This window comes from Acomys minous (genome assembly GCF_964271855.1).
Source record: "Acomys minous genome assembly, chromosome: 1".
NCBI lineage: Eukaryota > Metazoa > Chordata > Mammalia > Rodentia > Muridae > Acomys > Acomys minous.
Window position 1 is genome coordinate 62,308,728 of NC_140483.1, and position 5,982 is coordinate 62,314,709.

Sequence of the window (5,982 nt, forward strand, 5' to 3'; positions counted from 1 at the left end):
CAAATTCCACCAAACCGACAAGAACAACCACCATGGTAGCTTGAAGGCTATCACCGAACTCCCCTGATGGCTTTCACAATGGAGTGGGGATTATTAGGATGAGGGGAAAGAAGGTTCTAGTATTAGTACAACTTTATTTGAACCACTGATTGAAAAGCCTGACAAACATCCAAGCTGTAAGAGGACCCAATCCTATTTTCTTATTTAGTAAGTACTTACTGGTTAGCTACAATGTCAGACACTGCGCTGGGCGACAACAGTAAATTTGTGGAGTGTAAATTCAATAAAATTCAGCATCTCTTTATGATAAAATCTCTGCGCAGACTATTCATAGAAGGCATAAACTTCAATATAGCAATGGCTGCTTATCACAAACCCACAGCAAATGCCATACAGAACCAGAAGGGCTGACAGCATTTTCTCTACAATTTGGAGCAAGACACAGCAATCCGTGTCCATTTTTTTTTTTTGCCTCTGTTATTTATTACTAAAAACCTCAACTTGGTCCAGTTGGATCCTGGCAGCAGCTGCGGCAGCTCATTTCTTCTGTCACTCTCTCTATCTCCTTTTTGCTTCCGGAAACATGGCCTCTGGTGTGGTTGTCCCTGATGGTGTCATCAAGGTGTTCAATGACATGAAAGTTCGCAAGTCCTCCAAGCCAGAAGAAGTGAAGAAATGCAAGGCCATGCTCTTCTGCCTGAGTGAGGACAAGAGGAACATCATCCTGGAGAAGGGCAAAGAGATTCCTGGTAGGAGATGTGGGACAGACTGTGGACGACCCCTACACCGCTTTTGTCAAGATGCTGCCAGACAAGGACTGCTGCTGCACTCTCTATGTTGCAACCTAGGAGACCAGGGAGAGCAGGAAGGAGGACCCGGTGTTCATCTTCTGGGCCCCTGAGTGCATTCCCTAAGAGCAAAATGATCTATGCCAGCTCTAAGGATGCCATCAAGAAGAAGCTGACAGGAATCAAGCATAAATCACAAGCAAACTGCTACGAGGAGATCAGGGACCGCTGCAGAAAAACTAGCTGTAATCTCCCTGGAGGGCAAGGCCTTGGGAGCCGCATCCAGCTGTAGGAAGCAGGCCCGACTGGGCTGCCTGCCTGTCTTGCTGTTTCATGTCCTGTTTCTAGCAGCTCCCGTGTCTGTGTTTATCTTGGTTAGCTAGTCATGTTTACTGCTCTGAGAACGCGCCCCTCCCTTCCTCGAGACTTTTCCTCCTGTGTGCAATCACCTCTTGAGGGATTTCACTTGGGAGGAGGATTCCTGTTTTGCTGCCCATAAGAAGGCTCTTTGGAACTCTGGAGGGGAGAGTAATAAACCGCTGCCGCAGCTGCTGCTGCAGCTGCTGCTCTCTTAGCATGAAGGACCCGCTGTGTGTGTGTGTGTGTGTGTGTGTGTGTGTGTGTGTGTGAGTTAAGTCTGCAGTCTCTTGCCCTGGACTCGGTACCGTGGTGGCACGGGTGCCACAATATGAAGCCCTTTTCTGACCTCCATGGGTAACTGTGCACAGACCTCTACACAAAAAACATAATTAAAAAAATAACACAGGAGGGGGGCCCCAAAAATGCCTGTTTGTAGATGGTATGGCCATATAAACAGTTGACTCTTGCATAACACTGGGTTTGAACTATACAGATATACCGATAAGCAACTTTTCCTTTTGACTACTAGAACGACTTGAAATGATTCACAGGTGAGCTATACAACATGTAAACATAAAACGTTAATAAAAGTTAAGAATGTCATGAATGAAAAAAAGAGTACTGCCATTAACTACCTATAAATGTATTACACAAAGTTAAATTTTGACTGCAGAGATGGCTCAGTGGACCATAAGCAGGAGGACCTGAATTCTCCAGAACACATGTAAAAAAAATCCAGGCCTGAATGGCAGGTGTCTGTCACCCCAGTGCTGGGGATGTGAAACAGAAGGGCTCCTGGGACTTGCTAGATAGCTAGGTTAGCTAGATCAGTGAACTCTGGGTTCAGTGAGAGACACTGTCTTAAAAGGAGGAGGAGGAAGAGGAGAAGGAGGAGAAGGAGGAAGAGGAGAAGGAAGAGGAGGAGGAGCAACTGAGTAGGACACTGACATTGACATAGGAATTGACCTGTGGCCTCCACACCCATGCACACACACACACACACACACACACATGTACATCCAAGACAAAAACCACATATGCATATGCACATACTTATCAAAACTTGCTGGTGGGCATGGTGATGTATGCCTGAAACCCAGCACTTGGAAGGCAGAGGCAGGCGATCTCAAGTTTAAGGCCATCCTGGTCTATGTAGTAAGTTTCAGGCTATCCAAAAAAGAAAAGAAAAAAGAAGAAAGTATTGAAACTCATATACATAAACATACTTTCAGTGAAGAGAAGCGTGCACATATACAAAGATGTAGCACCCAATCATATCAGCATAAAATTAATTATGCTGTGCTACTGTATTACCATAGTCACTTTTATGGCCACCGCCTGCTGCTACTGGGCTGAACTTGTGTTGTGACTACTTACTTAAAAGTCTGCATGCGTGTCACGGATCTTTCTGCATGAATAGCTTTTCCCTCCGATAAATTGTGTATTCCAGTAAAAAAGAATTCCTTATAGTCCTTGCCTGTTTTCCAGCATCAGACGATACACAGCATATGTGTTCACTGGCTGTTTCTGCTGAGATGAGGCTTCTGGCCAACTGCAAGCTATTAGTGGTTATGTTCTGCGGAAGTCAGAAGCTGCACTCAGGTCTGTGTATGCGGGCATCAGCATCCCCGTCTCTCTTGTTGTTTAAGGATCTAACGATTCACCAAAAGACCATTAGGAACCATAAACTTATCCAGTAGGGGCACAAGATGAAAAACCCAGTAGCACTTTTATATATACCAATAATGAACTTGCTGAGAAAGAAATCATAAAATAACTCCATTTACAATAACTACCTGGGAATAAAATTACTCGAGGAGGTGTATGCTCTCTGAAATGAAAAGGAGATAAATAGAAAACAAAGCAAAGAAAGAAAGAAAGAAAGACTTTTCACAGATCGGAAGAAGTAATCTTAACATTAATATTGTTAAAATATTCACATTATCCAAAGTGAGCCACAAATTCAGTGCCAATCCCCATCAAAATACCAACAGTATTTTTTTTTATAGAAATGGGAAAAAAAACTATCCTAAAATCCACATGGAAACAGACAAGACCACAAATAGCCAAAGAAATGCTGCTCAAAAAGGGAAATGCTAGGGGCATCGTGAGACCTGGGCTCAAGTCACAACCCAGTAACAGAAACAGCATGGTGTGGGTGTAAAACCCAACAGACCCTAAAATTAAATCCATGCGTGTACGCCACGCGATTTTCTACAGTGGTGCTCAGAACAGGACTTGAGTGAAGGCTATAAAATATCTTAGATCATTACCTATTGCTGTGATGAAATACATTGACAAAAGCAACTTAAGGGGGCAAAGGTTGTGCTGGCTTCACAGTTGCAGGTTACGGCTTCTAATTGTGGGAAGTATAGGTGGCAGGAAGGGCAATCAGAGGTCACGTGACATCCGAAGCCAAGAGCAGAAAGGAGCGAAGGGATGCGATGGCTCAACTCATTTTTTCATTCACGCCAGGACTCCAGCTCATGAAATGGTGTTGTCCGTATTCAGCGTGGGACTCCTCACCTCAGTTAACCCTATTAGGAAGATCACTCACAGGTACACCCAGAGGCCAATTTTATCTAGTCAATTCCTCATTGCGTCCTCTTACTATGTGATTCTACATCGTGCCCAAATGCCAATCAAAACTAGCTGATGCAGCCAGTGTCTTTAGTAAGCGATGCCAGGGAGATTGGGTATCCCTACATAGGTAAGCAACCCCTGTGTCCTGTTAAACGTAATTGTCAACTTGACACAACCTAGGCTTATCTGAAAGGAGAAGCTTTGATTGAAAAATTGCCATTGAATCGTTCTGCGGGCATGTCTGTGGGAATTGCCTGGCCTGTTAATTGATACAGGAGGGCTTAGCCCATTATCTGCAGAACTGTCCCCAGGCAGGCTGCATCAAATGCTTGATAACTGTGACTTATCCATTCGTCAAGCAGTGTTCCTCCATGGTTTCTGCTGTGTTTGCTTGGCTATGAGTGAGTTCCCTAGAGGGGATGGTCCCTAGAGGTGCAGCAAGAGTGCATCTTGCCTTTAAGTCTTGCCTTGACTTCCCACCCTGACTTCAGGCAATAGTGGACTGTGACCTGGAAGTGTAAGAAGAAATAAACCTTCTCCTTCCCCTACATTGCTTTTGGTCAGTGTTTTATCACAGCAACAGAAAGGACGCTAGAACATTCAGAGTCTCACCATGGCATTTCTCACTTCTCACACACTAAGAAAAATTAAACTCAAAATGGATCAAAGGCATGAAGGTAGAACCTAACCACATGAAACTGCTGAGGAAAAGCTTCAGCCATTGATAAGAGCAATGGTAATTGTTTTTGTCTTTTCGAGACAGGGTTTTGAGCTCAGAGATCTGCCTGCCTCTGTCTCCCAAGTGCTGCTGCTGCTACCACCGCCACTGCCACCACCAACACCACCACTGTCTGACTAAACTTTGTTGTTGCTGTTTCTTTTAGCAATGGTCATTTTTAAAAAAATAAGAATTCAAATGCGTAAGTAACAAAACAAAAATTGGAGCAGGAGTGATTGACGGGTTAATGCTAAACTAAGAAGCTGCTGCACAGGAGAGTGAGGAGGTGAGCTGCAGAATGGGAGAAAACACACACACACACACACACACACACACACACACACAGAGAGAGAGAGAGAGAGAGAGAGAGAGAGAGAGAGAGAGAGAGAGAGAGAGAGATGCATACCAGAAACCCAAATAATGTACTTAAAGATGGTCAGGTGATTTAAATAGAAAATTGTCAAAAGAGAAATAAATATGGCCAAAAATATGGGAAAAACTTATAACATTGCTGGTCATCATGGAAAGGCAATTTGAAGTCACAATGAACTATCCTCTCATCTTGATGAAAATTTTGTTAGTTTCTCCCTTTTTTATTATTTTTATTTTTTCCATATACATTTATATTATTATAAACTACTATAGCAAGAAGAACCACAAAACAATTGGGAATTACACACACACACACACACACACACACACACACACACACACACACACACACATATATATATATATATATATATATATATATATATATATATATATATTACACTCATAGTTTTTTGGCAATTTGTATTTGGCAACCTTGAAGAAAACATCTTTCCTATCTTGACCACATCTGGAGTCAACTAAAACCCAAGCAGCTAGAAACACCTCCGAGGGAGTTTTCTTTGTTAGATCATTTGAGGTGGAAAGACCAACCCTAAATCTGGGTCACACTTTATGTGGCCGACTACATAAACCAACCAACCAACCACCAACCAACCGACCGACTGACCGACTGACCAAACAAGCAAACAAGAATGGATGACGGAAGCTTTTGCTTTAGGCCTCCTTGCCCTCACTCTTGCTGGCACATTTATAGATTCTGTTGATGAGGCATTCTTGGTTTATATTAGAACTTGCTTTTTGGGGATTCTAATGTATACTGAAAGATTAGCAGAGGCATACAGCCTGAGTACTGAACAATTACTGATTCCGGCCTTTTTGTCAGGAGACTGCCATTGATACACTAGCCATACTAAAGGCTGAATATATATAGTCTAAAATAAGTATATATATTATACACTCATTCGATCAGTTCTGCTCCTCTAGAGAACTCTGACTAACCAAATGGCTTGTAGAATAGAAGAGGACATTAGGAGCTAGAAATAGATGTCATAGAAAGACTATAAAGCAGGAAAAGCACCCCGAGTCTTGTCTCTGACCCTCAAGTGGGCCCTTCATACTTCCCCTAACTCATCCACAGGACTAGCAATGAGAGCTAGAGATGGTTGCCCTCACCCTGTCCCCTTCCCTCTGCTTGCCGAT

General features: G+C 43.1%; 1 pseudogene across 1 annotated transcript; it reads left to right on the forward strand.

The window, feature by feature from the left end:
• Positions 1-482: 482 nt before the first annotated feature.
• LOC311606412 (cofilin-1-like) lies at positions 483-1,080 on the forward strand (annotated as a pseudogene). The gene has a single exon. The product of its transcript is annotated as a cofilin-1-like (transcript).
• The last annotated feature ends 4,902 nt before the right edge of the window (positions 1,081-5,982 follow it).